The 18636-nt window shown below is 42.6% G+C and overlaps 1 protein-coding gene across 2 annotated transcripts in view; it reads left to right on the forward strand.

Annotated features, from left to right (window-relative positions):
* The window catches only part of STAG2 (STAG2 cohesin complex component), an 81194-nt gene continuing 62558 nt past the window's right edge, over nt 1-18636 (forward strand). For both annotated transcript variants that reach the window (XM_074915612.1, XM_074915613.1), the window contains exon 1: nt 1-205. The gene's annotated coding sequence lies outside the window, so the exon portion shown is untranslated. The remainder of the gene's footprint in view (nt 206-18636) is intronic.

Below are 18636 nucleotides of genomic sequence, written 5' to 3' on the forward strand. Positions count from 1 at the left end.
GCCGAGCAGCGAACACCCCAAACAATCCCCAGCGCCGCCGCCAAATTAAATAACCTGCCCGCGCCCCGCGCCCTCCCCAAACCCCCCCTCCGCGGCCAAGTCTCCGGGCCGGGCCGGGCCGGGCCGGGCGCGCAGCCGGGCCGGGGATATAGGAGGGGAGCTACGAGCCTGGGCCTCCTCGCTGCCTACGCCGACACTGGGCAAGGTAAGTTAGAAAATGGCGGCGAAGCTTCTGGAAGTTTGGAGGGGGGACTCGGGATCGCGGTGCGTGGCTGCGGAGAGAGGCCGGGACGGGGCCCGCGGTCCCCGGGCCTGCGAGGACGGCGCGGGGCGCTAGGCCGGCTGGCCACAGGGACTCCGCGCAGCCAAGATGGAGGACGGCGGGGCCGAGCCGCGAAAACACTCCAGCCCCCCGCTTCTCCACCCCCCCTTCCCAGCGCGCCTCGGCGGGGAGGGGGGACGCGAGCGGGAGCGCGAGTGAGAGAGCGAGAGGGTGCCGAAAGCCGCCCCCGCTGCCCGCCCGGAGCCCCTGTTCCTCCTCCCCAGAGCCGGCCGCGGGCAGGCTGGGCCCAGTGCTCGGCGAGCTAAAATGGAGAACCGCCTTCTCCTCCTCCTCCTCCCCCCTTCTCCCGAGCCGAGCAGGGGCTGCTGGCAAGATGGAGGACTCGGGCATTGTGTGTGTGTGTGGGGTGTGTGTGTGGGCAAGCCGGGCTGGGCCGTTCGGGGGGTGGGGAGGGAGGGGAAGGGGGGTCGGAGCGGCTGCGGACGGAGCGGGCCGCGCTCGGGGCGGGGGGGGTGGGGGGGAGCGCTGGGCCGCGCGGCGCGCAGGAGAAAATGGTGGGGCGGCTGCCGGTGCCCTGGGGTTGAGTGTCGGAGGCGGCCGGGGCGAGGGGACTCCTACCCCTGACAGCGCTCCCCCTCCTTCCCGCCGCCCAGCAGCTGAGCTCTTCCTGCCAGCCCGCTCTCGGCGTCTTCCCCGCGGAGGGAAGTGCCGAGGGAGCGGGGTTTCTCTCCTCGGTCTCTCTTCCTCGGCTCGGCCGAGCTGGAGCAACTCCGGCCGCCTGTTCCCGAGCGACTGGGCTGGTGGGCTGGCGAGAGCAAGTTCCCTCGGCCTGAGTGAGGACGTGGGGAGTGACCTGCGTCTTTCCCCCCTGCCTCCCTTCCGTGCCTCCTCCGAAAGAGCTGGCGGATACCCCCCCCCCCCCCCCCGCGCAGTTCGGGAAAGGCCTTTGTGGGACGAGTTTTCCCCACCGGGTGACTTTGGGCGAGCTCTTCGGCGGCTGCCCGCTAAGAGGAAGAGTTGTGGCAGTTTCCGTTCGGCTTGCTTTATTTTTTTTTTTTTTTGTAAAGAAAGGGCGCTTGCCAACTTGTGCCGGGGACGCCCGATGCCGGGAGCCGCGTGTTGCAGGAACCCCGCTGGGCTCTCGCCGGCCCTGGTGGGGGAGGGGGGGAGGAGGAGGAGGAGGAAGAATGCTTCTTACTGGGGGGTTTTGGCGCCACTTTTGTTTTAGACAGTGCTTCTCTGCCCCCTCCTCCTCGGCACGCACTGAACTGAGCTGAACCCTACCCAGGTAGGAAGCGAGAGCTTTCCTGGTGTTTCTTTTTTTTTTTTCTTTTTTCTAGGCGCTTATTTTCTCTACACGGATTAAAAAAAGATATATACGGTTGTTGTTGCCGTAGCTAGAGACTTGGAGGGACAGGGAAGCGAGGAGTGAGCGGCGGTGGAGAGGAGAGCGCCTGGGCCGGGAGGCCCTGTTTTTCGGGTATTCTGTCCCTGCCTGAGCGCACCCCCGGTGCTTGGCTGCGGTGGCTTTGGGTGCCCGCGCCCTGGCCCCCGCCACCCTCCTCCTCGCCAGCCCCTCTCGCTCGTAGTGTTGTATAATCCGTCTGGCCCGTGAAATCTGGGACCGACCGACCTAATTTTTTTTTTTTTTTTTCCCCTCTTTTCACCCCCGAAAACGGGGAGTGAAGGCGCTCGGCTCTTTCGCCGCCTTTTATTTATTTATCGTGCTGCCCCGGCTTGGCTCTCGCTGTTGTTGTCCCACGGGATACGGTGTTCGGAGTTAGCACAAAGTTTCAGTAACCGCCGAGCCGAGTCCAGTGCCGGAGTTACTGTGGGTGCCTTGGTTTTGTTTTGTTTTTAATTACTTTTTTGGTAGCGCGGCTGCCCCCCGCCTCCCTCCCCCCGCCGCGCTGGGTAAGCGCTTGCTCCCTTCCCGTGCGCTGCCCGGAGCCACACCCTGGCGTGTCCGGTCTCCTTAGGCGCCTTCTCCGCCGGTGTGACCCCGCGTTTTCCCTCCTGCCCCCCCCCCCGCCCGCCCGCCCGCCCGGGGAGGAGCGCGCGTCTCGGCTGCGCGCCGCCGCGGGAGTGCCCGGAGGTAACCGGGGGCGGCCGAGGTTGCGCCGCGCCCCGGTGCCGTCGCCCCCGGTGGGGCGAGGAGGGGCCGTGTCGGCGCGGCGGTTCGCGCCGGGGGCGGGGAGTCGGGTTACCGAAGTGCGTCACGCGCGGCCCCGCCGGGGCCTGCTCCGCCGCCGCTTCGGGCCGCCGCCGCCCATTGGCCAGCGTCCGCGCGGGAGGCGGCGGCTTCCTCCCGCGCCCCGCGGCGGCACCGCGGCCGGGCCCCGCCGCCCTCGCCGGGCGCCTCCGCCGGGCAGCGGGGCCGCGGCGGCTGGCGCGGGGGGCGCCTCGGCGAGCTGGCGGCCGCGCAGAGGTCGCCTCCTGCGGATGGGTTCCGTGGGGCGTTGGGGAAGGGGGGAAGACGCCCCGTGGATCGCTTCCCTCGGAGCCCTTGTGCGGCCGCTTCCGTGCTGCCTGGGAGTCGCGCTTAGTCCTGTCCCACACGACCAGGCACTGGAGTTCCTGGCATTCCCCGCAGGAAGGTGTTCTCCAAGCACGGCTCTCGCTGCTCACGCTGGGCAATTCAGCCCTCGTTTGTGATTGATGACTGCTTTCTCCTTGATAATGCTCAGCCGTTTGAGTCACCTTTGTCCCCTTTCACACTCGCTTTTCCCTAAATCCATTGTTTATTCGTGTGTTTATTGTTATACCTGGAGCGTTTATCTGGTGTTGAACTGTCTAGGAGTTACAAAATATTCGTGTACATGCTGGCTACTTATGTGCAGGTAAATAAATACCACGAGTGATTGTGCAATTGCCAGACGTTAATCTCTGTCTTCTTGGTATTACTAGCTCGTTATCCACAGCTCTTAATTTTGCGGCTAACTCTTGGCGGTGATTAGTCGCAGCATCACGATGCCACCGGTCTTGTATGGGGCTCTTTGCCGGTAACACTGTTTATTTTCCCTTATAACCGTAATAACAGTTTCATTACAAAAATGAAACAAAGTTTGAGAAGACGGCCGCCATGCTCTTAGCATAAACCTTCACCTTTTCGCCGCTTTCAGCACTGGAGCTGAATGGGGTGGAATCGCCATACCGCTCTGATTAATTAAGCAAAGAGTAAGAAAGTTTCAGAGTTATACAAAGGAGAAAAATACGAATTAATTCCCATCTCGAACAGATAGCTCTTGCTCTGTAACCGATGGGGCTCATGTGGGTCCTTCTTAGCAAAACCAATTACATTTTATGGTGGCATCTACAGGTGGGTTTTATGCAACCAGTGAGAGAAATCTGTGAATTTCTCTTGCTGTTGTTTGTATTACAGTAACTGTAGTAAACTTAAGGTTGGAGGTTGTAGAAGCTTAAATTGAAACAGACAAAAAGTCATGAAGCTGGGGAATAGGAGAGACAGATTTTCCAGTGAAACTTCCTAGTGCTCAGATATCTCCCGATTTATGTACTTGTACTAGAGTTACGTTTTTGGAGCTTTTGCATCCATTTAGAGTTTCAGCAAGATAATACCGACTGAAGTCAATAACAACTGTAAGGGTTTGTTAAACGTGTATTTAAGAAGGTAGTTAAAATTTATGTACAGATTTTTTATTTTAGACATAAAAGTCTTGATGTTTTGCAACCAGAAGCTGGAATTACTGGTTTGAGTAAGTTGGTTCAAAATAATGATGATATTTTAATATATTTTTTAAAAATGGGTTTTGTGAAATGACAGATATCGATAGGTTCATAGCTTATTAAAATACTTGGTTTAAAAATGCATGATGCTACTTGAAAAACATGCCATTTTTGAAATAGTTTTCAATTAGCTGGTTGTTAATCTAAGTTAAATTACATAAATATATTGCATTCCAGCTTTACGTGGTAAAGTCTTTAAGGCATAAATGTGCAGAATGAAATAATTTCCACTTGGAAGGAATGTAAATAGAATTCTCAGTTAAATGGTCTCTTTAGTTTTATTTTGATTTGGTATAACTTATCAACAGCAACTGAATTATTTTTTAGAAAAAGTAATGTGAACAACCTCTCTTGAATATTACATGCTGCTACCGTCTCCTGTAGAAAATAGCTGCAGGCAACAAACCACTTGAAAGTGCGTGGCTCTTGGTGGTGGGACTTAGACTACATTAGACTTCGTCAAATCATGAAATAATGGTAGCACATCAGAGCATAGTGAACCTTTTTAATTAGATTGCTCTTTGTCACGGTTCAAATTTAGAATGATTTGAGAGTCCTCATTTGTCATTTTCATTTGTGGCATTACTGTCTTGGTTGTTTCGCTGCAGGCAAATACTGTAGGAGAGATTAGGTTTGCTGGAACTTGTGTGCCAGCATAAACAGGTTGTATATTGCACAGAAACCTTAAAACACTTTGGTTGCTTATTTTCACCAAATGAATCCCCCAAAATAAGCAAGTATTTCTGCTGGTTACATATGCTTCTTGGTTGTGTTGCTCGAATACTGTGTTTTGGCAAATGAAGTGATGAACTTTGAACTTTGTGTGATCTTTGCCTACAGTGTGGCCATGACTCCTCTGATTAGTTTGAAAACAGGGGAATATTGTAGATACAAATTTCAAAAATGGTACTGTTGGGTTTTGATGGTAGGTTTGGTGGGTGTTTTGGTTTTGGGTGGGTTTTTTTGTGTGTGTGTGAGGAATTAAGAAAACATACTGGAAAAGGAATGTGTTGTAGATTTTGTTTCTGTCAGCTAGATGCTGGCATTTCCAAGAGCTTCATCTGCTTCAGTAGTTGTCTTGTAATCGAAAGAAGTGATTGATAGCAGCCATCAACATATCAGTTTAATATTCTTAAATAAGCTCTGCTCACTTTCTCAGTATCACTTAAAACATAATCTGAAAACTTCAGCTTCCTTATATGAGGATCATTGACAAAGAGGAGAGAATGAAGTGGTAACAGTCCTTGGGAAACTGGGGTGAGCAGGAAACTGGAGTTTTTAGGTTGGAAAATAGGAAGCTTATACACAACAAATCAGAGGAATGGAAAGAGCTCTTTTCCACATGCATCACAAAAACCTAAATGGTGATGTATAGGCTTACTGCATTGGTTTAGATTCAACACCATCCAACGTTTTAGATCGCCTCCAGTTTTAAACTCAAGGGGTGAGTAAAAATGGGAGCTCTTCATGGTCACACGGCTCTTCTGTCTCTGGCCCTGGTGGTCTTGCAGTTCGATGGGCTCTGGCCCTCTTCTGCCTCCTGACCTGTCTGTCCTGATGGTTATGGACACAGGTGGAAATGAATGGGGCTACAGGCAGGTTAAACGGCCTGGTTAAGATCTTGGAGCCCTTCTTTCCAGGAGGGAGTTCCCAGCGTGCTGAGTTACTTGCCACAGTCAGTCTGGGCTGGCAGTAGGACCTGCGTGTGCTGGGGCGTGCAGCTTGGGCTAAGGAGCCGCTGGGGGGATGACTGCGAAGGCAAGGGCACTGAGGGTTTGTGTGGGGAAAGGAAACTTGGGAGGGAGGGAGAACTTTTTGGTAACCTTTGCGGTATTACATCAGCATAACGGGGCACTTACTCCAGCATTTGTTTTTTCTAAAAGACTGCTTTCTAGAGTAAACCGGTTAAACTCTCACCATTCTGTGAACAGATTCATGTTTAAAGATTAGTCCAGTGACTTCAGCTGGCTTTTTGTATTTGAAGAAAAAAATCTGGTTTCCAAAAGTTGTGTGTCTTTGTGGTTTAAGGGTAAGCCTTGAAATCTCATGTGATTTAACAAGGTCAGATATTTACTTATGAGTGATACAGTGAAATCTTCTGGCTTGAGAGTTGGAGAGTACATTAAAATGTACTTTTAATCATATGTTGTTTTAACTAGAATTTATTTTCTTTAAGTTCCTCATGTTGCAGTTCATAAAAATCTGGTGAATTTGGAGGGGTTTTTTGAGTATAAATATGAAGTAAGGGAAACTTCTGAAGGTGGTCCTCACTTTGGTCACCACAGACAAATGGAGGGCTAATGCTGACTTGTTCAAGTTGGGAAGCTTGAGGGGCTTCTGTCTTAAGGAAGATGTTTTGCTGTTCAGGTATCAACACTAAATCTGTGTTCTCTTTCTTGAGCCCCTTAGCTTGATGTCTGGGATCACTAAGACTAGACCAGAGTCCTAAATTTGATGGGTTATGCCATTGCAATATTTCACAGTGTAGTCTAACCCTTTTTAGTATCTCTGTATCACCAAGTGTTGCACTGTTAAGAAAATCTCAGATCTGTGAGATCTCGGCTAGAGAAGAAGGGAAAGCAAGACATTTCTTTTCACAGTTTCCTTCAACTGGTCAGCTATGGGGAGAGATCTGGGACTCAATTTTGGAGACAGGGATGTGGGAATATTTGATCCCCCAAGGTGCCCCCTTGGTTTTCATATGACAGCTTTTCCTAGCCTTTACTGGCTACAGAGTTGTATGAAAGAGCACAGGCTGTTTTTAACCAGATTTGAGGCAGAAATGAAGGATGTATAGGACTGCATTTATATGCAGTTACCTCTTGTCTTATTGTGACTTCAGAGGGAAATCATTAGCTGTCATGTAACTGCTTTATCCAGGTACAAATTTTATGTACAGGTATGTACTCTATTGCTGTCTGTTCTGTACACTTTTTTTCATTGTGTAGCTAGCTATAACTTCCCCCTCTGGAGGGCTTATTTTTGTAAAAGAATATAATCAGAAGAGTAAGTACATGTAAGAAGATTGGCATATATTGGAGGGTAGATTGCGATCTGTGATTGAGAAGTTCATCACAATACCCACCCAAAACCAAGGATCTAAAGATGAGAGCATGTGTTGGTTGGTTGGATTTTGTTTGGTTGGGGTTTTTTTTAGGTAGATGAATGTTTTATTTTCTTATAGCTCTGAATCTGATGGCTTATTGGTCCTGCTTTTACACAAAATTTTACTATCTGTGCTTTTACTTGAGTGAAGATTAGTCTTTGAAGTAGAGTGAGGAAGTATGCGTAGCACTAGAAGTCAATGAAAGTATTTGTTTTCTACAGCAGTTTTTTGTTAGCGCTTCTGTGTGGCTCTTAGAAAAGTATTTTTGCATCTGTTCCCATTGTTCTAGGGTTCACAGGGCAAACCAATGACTTGCTTATATTTTGAAAAAGGCCTCAAATGATGCATGTTGCCATGTAATAGGTATGTCTGCATGGTCTAGATTGAGAAGAAAAATTATAGCTGGAGTTAAGATTTCAGGATTTTCTATTAGCAAAATAATGAAAATAAACCAAATATACTGACATTTCAGAAAGCAGAAAACATTTACGAAACTACTGACCACTTAAAGAACCAACAAACCTTAGGAATGCATGTTTTATTTAGTTGGGGTTGCATTCCAAGATCGGCTTCAAGTTGCTGCCAAGGGTTGGTGAAATGCTGCTCAACTTCTGGCCAGTGAGTGAGCTTTGGGTGATCTGCAGGACAACTAACTTTACCTGCAGGCTTCCCCTGAGTTTCTCCCGTCCCCAGTAGTACCCCACTGCCACTGAGTGACAGGTGTCATTTAGTGTACGTGTGTGTCAATTTGGTGCTTCCTGGGAAGGCATGGTGATGTAGTCACATAGCAAAGAGGACTTAATGTAGTTATTTTCCTCTTGCTTAATACATGTGATCTGCCTAGAAGGAGATGAATATTTTTGATTTGGAAGTAATGTTGCCGTTCTTGGTTATGGCTGAATGGTCTTTTTTTTTTTTTACCTAACATAGAATTTCAGCTTAAGTTTTATGAAATAATGTCTTCCTTGCAGCATCTCATATGGGAATAAAAGATTGACTTTTACTTTGTTTGCAAATAAAAATAAGCTGTTCAAGATAAGGCATTGCTCTCTTTCATGCAATTACCTGTTATTTCTTCAGGTAAAACTCCCAGTTCATTCTTTTAAGAAGGATCAATTCTGGAAATTTGGACCATACCGAGTCTTAAGCAGATAATATGCAAGTAATATAATTGGCTGATTTTATTTGTCAGGGTGTAAATTTCCAGCAGGGATTGTTCAGTATGAGGAGAGTTTGTATGGAGTAGGAGTGGGAATGTTGAAGACACGTATTTTTTATGTTATCTTTATTATCTTAGGCTGTGAATATATAGATAACTGAAGTTACTAAAAAACAATGTAAGTGGTAAGTATCAGGAACACAGTGTTGTAATTCATGTAGTGTGCATTTGAGTGTCTAGCTTTTAATTTGAATGTGGTTTTATGTGACATGAGTCCTGGAATAAGATTTTTTTTCTAGTTACGGATATAGTGGCCAACTAATTTAGTTTGAGTAACAAGGCGGTACACTCTGACCACTGGCAATATTTTTAATTTCTCTTCCAATCGTCTTAGAAACAGAACTGATTAATTATGATGGTTTTTCTGAGGGCAAAAACTGGCAAAACTTGATGAAGACTTTTTTTTCCAAAACTAATATGACCAGTGGCTGCAGTTTACATATGGCAGTGCTATGCTTGTGGCGGACAAGTAGGAAGTAGAATTGACATGGACTATTGTATCTTGATTTAGGTTAAAGAATACAATTTGAATATAGTTGAAGATGAAAGAGTGTAATAATCGTAATTTAAGATAATAACCTAAGTATTTTTAAAATTTTATTTTGTATGATTTTGGGATGGGAACTATATTCTTACAGGAAAGTTCCAGTTTGTGTGGTGCCATGTACTTTTTTAATTTGTATTGTTGCTTTATGTACCTGTTTGAAAACTATATCCAAAATACTTTCTTAACTGCACATAAAATAAAGCTTTGCATTGTGGATGGGCAGTTGCTTCCTGGAAATGATGCCACAATGAAAAAATTGTGTTCTAGGTCACAGAATTGCATAGGAGGGAAAGGCCCTCTGAAGATCTAGTTTAACCTCCTGCTTAAAACTTGTCCAGTCAGACCAGGTTTCTCAGGAATTTGTCCAGTCAGGTTTTGAATGTCTCAGAGGATGGAGTCTTCACAGTCTCTCTGGCAACATATTATGCTATTCTTATTGGAAGGGCTTTTTTATTTCAAGTCTTACGGTCATCTTAAATTCCCATGAAGATTCATGCCCTTCCACCCCCTAGTATGTGCTTCAAAAGTATTCCTTGATGATGGAGGCTTGGGAAGCTAATGACCTAGTTTAGAGCTGATTGTGGTTTTTATTGGGAATTACTGAAAAAGAGAGAGGTGAATGCCTACAGAATGACTTTTTAGTACCTGCTGTCCTCTTCCCTTTGGCTGCATTTACTTTCTTTATTCTTCTCCTGCTGTCCATGCTCAAGCTTCACTACTTTGTCTATGACAAGGTCTTGCAAATAAAACTTCCTTTCCTAAGCATTTACCTCTTCACTTAAGTGTCTGTCATACACCGATCAAAATTATTTTTCTTGTGGTTTTCATAGTTAAGCAGTGATATTTTTATTCCTTCTTATAAGTATTATTTCTAGAAAGCTACAGTTCATTTGAAACTATGGTAACCAGAAAGGAAAGCTGCACAAGTATCTCTCTTGCATCTGTGGTATAGGTCTGTTGTTACTTGCCTAATAAGCCAAAAAAAGGTGAAACTGGCTTTTGCAGCATGTTGATTTACCAAACATAGAAATGGTTTATTAATGCAAGTACTTTCAACGATAATGGAAAAAATGTTTGCTTTTTTTCCCACATGTGCTGCTGGATTACATTTTTGTCTTCAATATTCCATATTTAAGCTGCTCTTGTTTTATTAAGTGAGCTTCCATTTGACTTACTTGATAAGCTGTATTTTCAAAACTGACACATTTATATTGGTATTTAATTTTTAAAATGTTTATGAATTAAAAAGTAATGTAGGTGTAGCAAAGTGTGTATGCTATATTACTGTTCTACTGTGAAATAGAACAGATTTTGTAAACTACAAGACCTGTGGCTTGACAGTTGAAAAATAATCGGAAAAATCAGCCTTTAGGCATTTTATTTCTCTTGCTGCATAGCATTGTCTTTCTCGTTGTACTGTTCAATTTCTATTCAGCAATGCAATGGTTTTATGAAAGTTAATAAAGTTGTGTACTTAGACAAGAGTATATTTGTGCCTCAGAGCAGTAGTTGCTGCTAAGCAAAAATTTTCAGAGGTGGCAAGACACAGGTTGTATATGTCAGAATGATATGAAAACGTCAAAAACAGTTTTAGAAACTTTCAGTTCAGTAACACTGTGGATAGAAGAAAATGCAGTAAGTCATCTTTTTCATAAACAGTAGATCAGGCATTAAGATTCTTCATATTCAACCCCAAATGCAGTAACATTCAGTAAAACTGAATTTTCAATTTTTTCCATTTTGTGTGAAGGGTATGTGATGCATACCTTGAATTCAAACTGGTTAGGGAAGTTTTGTTTACAGAGAGGATTTATGCATTCTTGCATAATCCTACAAATGGGTTTAGTCTTCCCCTATCTCCAGTGAAGAGAAGCATGGAAAAATTTTAACAGTTCTTTTGGATGTAGGATTGAGTCCGTGTTCTTGATAACTTGGGGATTTAAAAAAACTTACTGAAGTTTTCAGTTTCTTTACAGTAAGGACCATTTGATAGTATATCAGGAATTAAATGTCCTAGAAGATGAAGTGGGATTACCAGGATGAAGGAAAGTATATGAAGGAAGATGGGAAAGATAGGAAAGTATAAGCATATGTTGATGCTTACTCGAACCATTTCAAAAGTTATGTTCTGTGCCTGGTTGCATCACCTTCAATTTTTGCTTCTGTTTTGGAATCTGTTGGCACTGAGTTATTAGCTGCATAAAGTATAAATAACTGTTTTTATGTAGTATCTTCATCTTGGAATACGTTGTCCTGACAGATGTGGAAGTTGCAAATGTCTGTTAAATGTTTGATAAAGTTAGGAATGGAAAAATTAATCATTAAAGGCTTTTACGGGGGATCTGGGAGAGAGAAATCAAGCTGGCAATCCGTTGAAAGAGGAAAGTTGCTCTTTACTATGAAGGTGGTTGGTGGAGAGGCTAGTTACTTAAGTGATGTAAAAGAGCAGAATTGGGCATTTATGCAACTGGTGGGCATTTTTGAACATAACTCCACAAAGTCTGCTTTGTTCAATACTTGTTCCCTTCGAGCTACTGAAGATGTGCCTTCACCGCATAACTAGGCCAGTTCAGTGTCTAGCTGCTGCTAACAGGATGCTCCTGCCTCTGTGTCACAACCATGTGCTTCTGTTGTTTGCCTTGTGTTTTGTGCCCATTTGAACCCCACAGATGAACTGGTTTAAGGAGCTAAACTGTGAAAAAAGAGTAGTTGTCTGTGGGTTCAAACTCTGAAGTCAAATGGGTGCTGCTCCTGCATGGAAAAGGGTACTGGAGCTTTTGGCCAGGAAGAACAGAATTGAGGGAGATTGCCTCTTTCAGTAGTTGAAGTCTCATATCAGTTGCCTGGTCCAACAGTAGTGACAACATTTTCTGTAACTGTAGTACCAGGAAAAGAAAACAACGTTTCCTGTTACTTTTCTACCTGATCTTACTCTTAAAAACCATTTGGGCGATATGCCAGTTCCAAAAGTAATCCTCTAATCCTTGTGGTGATCTCTGTTTTATCTTTTTTTTTTTTTTTTTTTTCTGAAATATTACATAGTCCATCATAGATCTGTTAGAGCTCTGTGAGGAAATTCAGGATTGCTGTTGATTTGCGTTAATCTATGCAGACAGGAAGGTCATGTACGTTTTTCTTTGGTTTCAGGCTATGTGCTAGTTAGAAGTTCTGCAGGTATTGGAATGAGATGGAAGGGGTAAGAGAAAATTTAGGAATGGTTATAGAAGAGTTTCCTCCCCTCAAGATTTTCTCCCAGCCTTAGCATGGTTAATCAGATGCTGTTGTCAGAACCCTGCTAGACCTCCTCCTTCAGTTGGATGCTTACCAGCCTGTTGTGGTTAGATCTTATTATGAGCCTTTGCACTCTTGAGTTTTCCGTGGTTTATGGAAGCTGCAGTGCCAGTTCTATATGTGAGGTCTGTCTTCAGCCTTTTTACAGAATGTGGACCATCCTATGCAATGATCTTAAGTCTCATCCCTCCCCACTCATCTCCCTCCTGGCTTGTGAGTTTCTGTGGGCATGCTGAAGCTGCAGGTCTCATCTCTGGGAGTACCTGAAGCTGCAGGTCTCATCTCTGGGAGTACCTGATAATCATATGAGACATACCCTTTTTAAATCTCATAAAATATTGATACTGTCCTTTGGAAATACTGAGAAATAGACCAAATAATGCCTGAACACATTGCCTGCATCTTCTCTTTACCTCACTTTAGGCTCAGTTCAGAGCACTCTTGGAAGAAAACTAGCAAGTGATTTTTACAATGTGGAATCCTCTTCTTTTTTTTTTTTTTTTTTTTTTTTACTAGCTAAGAAAATGCTGGCTTTCTTCTTTAGGTATTCAGGAAGGGTTTTACTGTTCATTGATCAGAAACTGTTAAACTGTTACATAGCAATTCATTGCTTAATTCCTCACCATTTTAGAATTCAGATATGGGGAAACTGGTCTGCTCTAGGCAGAAGCTATGATTTGTTGAAAATAAGCTTCTATGTGAATAATCAATCTTGACAGCTACCCTGTAGGCTGTGATTTTGCTTTGTGAAGTTGGTCAGAAATGCTAGACAACAGGAAAGCCATATATACAAAATTTTTGGAGATTTGTAGATCTCTTTAGGTTGTAGAGAGGATTATAGATTTGGGTTTTTTGGTATCCATTTATATAAGCCATGTTGAAATAGGAATTACTTTTTTTGGTGATGAATTTGTCAAAGACAGTGAGCATGGCTAGTGGGCATTGGATCTCTGCAGTTTTGCAGGTGCTCCTTCGAAGGACTGTTGTCAATATAGCTGCAATTGCCTGAGCTCTGTTTCTCTTTACTGCTGTTGAAATGTTTCTGTGGGACTTCCCTGCTTGGAGGCATGCCAAAATGAGTGTGTGGGAAGACTTAATACTTGCTACTTACATAGCATTTTGTATGTTCAAAGTCTTCTGCAAATATTAACTAATCTTTATTTAACATTTGAGCCCAATTTCTGTCAGTATAAATCAGTAACAGCCAGTTATGACCTCTACTTTTTTTTGATATCAAAAGAACGAAATGCTTTAACTAGGTGTAGTTAAGAACAATCTTTATCATCTTAATAATGTACCGTTTTTGTCACTCTACCCTTCTGGCTTAGTGTGGTGTAGAAAAAAGTTATGAATAGAGTATAGTACTACTCTTCAGGAGGTCTGTGCGTTCTAGGATGCTGACTGCTGGAAAGAATGGCATTTGGTTCATTTTGTGTGTAGTATTTCAAGCTTTTCTGTGCTAGTTTTTGTTTCTGCTATATTAAAGCTTATTTCTTTCCAGTCTGGGGAGCCATAGCATATTCATAACAAGTAATGCTGTGAGAATAATGTTCATTCTGAGCTTACTTCTTAAGAAATGTCTGTCATTCATCTTAAAACGTAGTCTTAAGTTGGAAATGGTTTTAATTACTTACTGTATATCTGTACTAAAAAGTTATTAATGTTTTACCTTTCTGTGTTCTGGCATTATAAGTGACATTTTTCAGGTAACTGGTATTTATTAAATATAACTGGTATGACAAATTCGTTAAGCTGTTAGTGTTTTGATTACAGTAACGTTATCACAACACCAGAACCAAAGTAGTTTTGTACATTTTTATGAGGATCCCATAGTCTACTTTGAAAATTACTGTTATGCTGTTGATCAGCTTTAAATGACCAGTGTGTTGTATGGAAGTATTATTCTGCAGCAGTGTCTGAAAAATCAGCATATGTATTTAAAACAAACAGATTTATAATTCATGAAAATGCACCTTTTGAGTGGCAGTTTTTACAGAAAGTTATGTAGTTGTACGTTTTAGCTTGTATTACCCAGATTTTCTCCTGCTTTTTTTTCTTTTGAAGAGATTGTAAAATATTCTTTCTTCAGGAAGTTTACAAATAATATGCGTTAATTTAGAAATGTGTGTATTTGCAAATTGTATTGGATATGTTCTCATGTTAATCATCCTTTTAAAGAGAGACTTCAGGAGTTTTGACTTAAGCTTCAAGATTTTGTCGTTTGTCGAACTTTTCCTTAGGGAGTTAAACATGAAAATTTGGAAGAACAGGTCTATTCAGTAAACTTCATTCTGGAAACAGTGTGGACTAATAACGAGGAAACATTGAGATTAGGACCATCTCAGCTATAGGTGGGGTGTTGTGCTATAACACCCTTGTTTTCTGCACCAGGACTGGCCTGGATACTTCTCTGTGGCATTGTGTTGAGATACTTAGAGAACACTAAGGAAAATGAAGTGGTGTATAGGGCATATTGGTCTTATTTAGCAGAGTTGAAAGAGAAGTTTCCTAAATTAATGTAAAAAAAATTGATCTGACAGTGATGTCTACACTCTGGGAATATAAAGCTTGCAGAATTTGTAAACAATATTATATTAGTCTGTAAGCAAGTTGGAATTGTAACTTGTAACACAAAAGCTGACTGTAAGTTTCAGAAAAGAAAAAGTCTATGGAAGAAGTTCTAACCTTTTGCTTCCTGATGCAGTTTGTCTCTGTCCAAATAATTAATCAGTTTCAAATTGGTTGTTATGTACTAGTTTGTTGGGGTTTAGTTAATGAAGTTTTGTGTTTTAGTTAGGGGTTTTTTTTGTTGTACAGTTGAATAGTTTTAGAAATTAATTGGGTCTGGGACTTTTGACCTTCACTAAATGTATAAAATGTAGCTAACTTTTTCAGAAAAGTATGGTACAAAAATTAATGGTGTGCATAATTATCCCATGTGCAGGCCTAGTACTGTTCTAAGAATTCTTCAGAGCTTAGTTAAAATGGAATAAAATTATACTTCTATTTGGTTATCATCTGACAAAATGTTGGTCAAAACAACTTGGGTATGAAAACAATTAAAAAAATTTTGTTTTTCTGGTAATAGTATGTCTTTTAGAAACTACACAGATCAATAAGGAAAATCATTAGAAATAGAACCAGCTCTCATTATGTACCCTTACAGTATTAAACTACTCAGTGGTGAGTGCTGTCTGTGATTGAATAAAGCTAGTCCTGGCTTTATACAGAGTAATGGCAGATTTTAATCATGTCTGTTATGCTGAAGAAACATTGTAATAGTAATGGATTATAGAACCTAAATGAGACCACTCTTGGCTGTACTTGGTAAAATGAGCTAGTGGTTCTTTGTTCAGCAGAGATTTAATGTCTTTCTGTCACATCTCTGCTGCTTTCATTGCCATTTTATATAGGGTTTAGGCAAAGGTGATTGACTACTGGCTTGTGAGAACATCTATTCAGACACCACAAAACAGAGTTAAGAATATTTGTTATTGTTGGGAAAACAGCATGCTGGAGCCAGGCTTCTGTGTTTCGTACCTGGCTAGATAACACTTGGTACTTGGGTGCTGTGCTAAGTGTGCATCAATGTGCTATAGCCAGATAGGATAAGCTAGATTTGGAGCAATGTATGGCAGCTTTTAAAGCAGTTGTAGCCTACCAAAACTGTATGGACATCTCTTTTTGTCTTTGACATAATTTGACAGTTGATCATGTCTGCTGTAATGTCTCGCTGATACTGAAAAGTTGTTTTCTTGCACCAGCCACAGGACTCTTTTGTCGAGCCTGCTCAACTTACTAAACTGTTGGAAAACTAATTGATTAAAAAAGAAATTAATAGATTATTGCTTAAAAGTGTCTGACAAGTGCCCTTGACTATAAGATGGTTTGAGAAGTAAATGCAAGGAGAAGAGGGCAGTGAGACTGTTCCTTTCGGTAGCAACCCATCTATTTTATTGCCTTATCAAACTACTGTGGTTATTGTTTGCAGTTTCATTCATTACTTAGCAAAAAAGGATAGATATAGTTAATGCAGTCTGTTCAAATTGGTATAAAAAGTGCTCTCAGTTGATAATGAAAAGGAATACTGGAAAAAAATTGTAATTACTATTACTTGGCCAAGTTGTTGCCATTGAACAGCTTCCTTTTCTAAAGGTGAATGGCAATTTGAAAAGGCATATAAAAGGCAAAGATTGTGAAATAGGGTAGTAAATGGAACTAGTGGAAGTGCTCAAGTTTTAAAGATGGAGTTTGTATAATGTATGTGTAACACATTTTATATTCTAACTTTTCAATAATAACAGTGTAAAACCTATAACTGCTGTAGAGCATGATGGTTTTAAGTATATACTTAAGTTTTAGGATTTGGTAGTTTTTGCACAAAAGACTTAATGACATTTAGAGTTGAAGAGTGTGTGTTGCAGGTTGTACGCTGGAACGTGTATCACAATATAGTAGAACATAAGTATATAAAACATGGATATATCACAATATAGTAGAATGTGTTATCTGTCTAGACTTTAGTAAAGCCTTTGGCATCATTTCCCAAAGCATTCTCCTGGAGAAACTGGCTGCTCCTCATGGCTTGGATGGGTGTGTTCTTACTGGGTAAAAAACTGGCTGGATGGCCGGGTCCGAAGAGTTGTGGTGAATGGAGTTAAATCCAGTTGGTGGCTGGTCGTAAGTGGTGTCTCCCACAGCTCAGTACTGGGGCTGGTTCTGTTTAATGTCTTTATCAGTGATCTCGACAAGGGGATTGAGTGCACCCTCAGTAAGTTTGCATGTGGTACCAAGTTGGGCAGGAGTGTTGATCTGCTGGAGGGTGGGAAGGCTCTAGAGAGGGATGTGGACAGGCTGGATTGATGGGCTGAGACCAACTGTATGAGGTTCAACAAGGCTCAGTGCCAGGTCCTGCACTTGGGGTACAACCACCCCGTGAAACGCTGCAGGCTTGGGCAAGAGAGGCTGGAAAGCTGCCTGGTGGGAAAGGACCTGGGGGTGTTGGTGAACACCTGACTGAACATGAGCCAGCAGTGTGCCCAGGTGGCCAACAGCATCCTGGCTTGTGTCAGAAATAGTGTGGCTGGCAAGACTAGGCAAGGTATCGTCCCCCTGTACTCATCACTGGTGAGGCCGCACCTCGAGTACTGTGTTCAGTTTTGGGCCCCTTACTACAAGAGAGACAGTGAGGTGTTGGAGCATGTACAGAGAAGAGCAGTGAAGCTGCTGAGGGGTCTAGAGCACAAGTCCTGTGAGGAATGGCTGAGGGAACTGGGGCTGTTTAGCTTAGAGAAAAGGAGGCTCAAGGGAGCCCTTGTCCCTCTCTACAACTACCTGAAAGGGGGTTGTAGTGAGGTGGGAGTTGGACTCTTCTCTCAAGTAGTAAGTGATAGGATGAGATGAAATGGCCCCAAGTTGTGCCAGGTTTTAGGTTGGATATTAGGAAAAATTTCTTCACTGAAAGGGTTGTCAAGCACTGGAACAGGCTGCCCAGGGAGGTGGTTGAGTCACCATTCCTGGAGGTAGTTAAAGATGTTTAGATGTGGCACTTAGGGACATGGTTTAGTGGTGGACTTGGCAATGCTGGATTAATGGTTGGTCAGTCATTTTAGGGGTCTTTTCCCACCTAAATGATTCTATGTTTCTGTTTCTAGAGTGTTAGAAATCTGGGGTATCTGTGTTCTTGGGTTGCTAAAATTTTACCATATTATTAGTTCTATTTAAGTGGTTCTTCAGAACCACCAATCTGGGAATAGATTGTACTCCAAATAAAATGGAGGAAGATTCTGCAGGTTATTCAGAGAACACGGAGATGATAGAATTAATCAGACATGTCAAACAGTGTAAGCTGCATATTGCTGTAAAAATACTGGTATTTTGGGCATCATACAAAAACTTAACTGTTGCAACTGTCACATTCAGCAGCGATATAGCGAATCAGAACAGTTAATACCATTTCATGATAATAAGCAAAAAATGTTACTGGCATGAAAAAAAAGTTACTTGACAAATATATTTCACCAGTGTTGTTACTAGATTCTCAAATCTTGAGAAAGCAATGCTAAGGAATATCTTTGTATGGATATACATGGAGTAAGATTGAAAGGAGAGGAAAATAAGTTGTTTACTCTGAGAGAAATATAAATTACCAAGAAATAGAAATGTCGAAAATGGTAAGAAAATAGTTGTTTAGAATATTTTAATGATACAGTATAATGATAAATCAGCATTGAAGGAAATGCAAACTTAAGGCAATAAGTAGTGTCTTTGAGGAAAATGTAGTAGAAGGTGTTTGGGAACATTATTGGAAATACTATTTTGCACTGCTGTTGGGTATATACTACAGTATTTTGGTTTGTTAGATGCTGTATTGGTTTCAATGGACAAATACTGTATTTATCTTTACTCTTGGAGATACTTTTTCCTGCTGCCTAAGTTAGGGT

Source organism: Athene noctua, chromosome 11 (genome assembly GCF_965140245.1).
Source record: "Athene noctua chromosome 11, bAthNoc1.hap1.1, whole genome shotgun sequence".
NCBI lineage: Eukaryota > Metazoa > Chordata > Aves > Strigiformes > Strigidae > Athene > Athene noctua.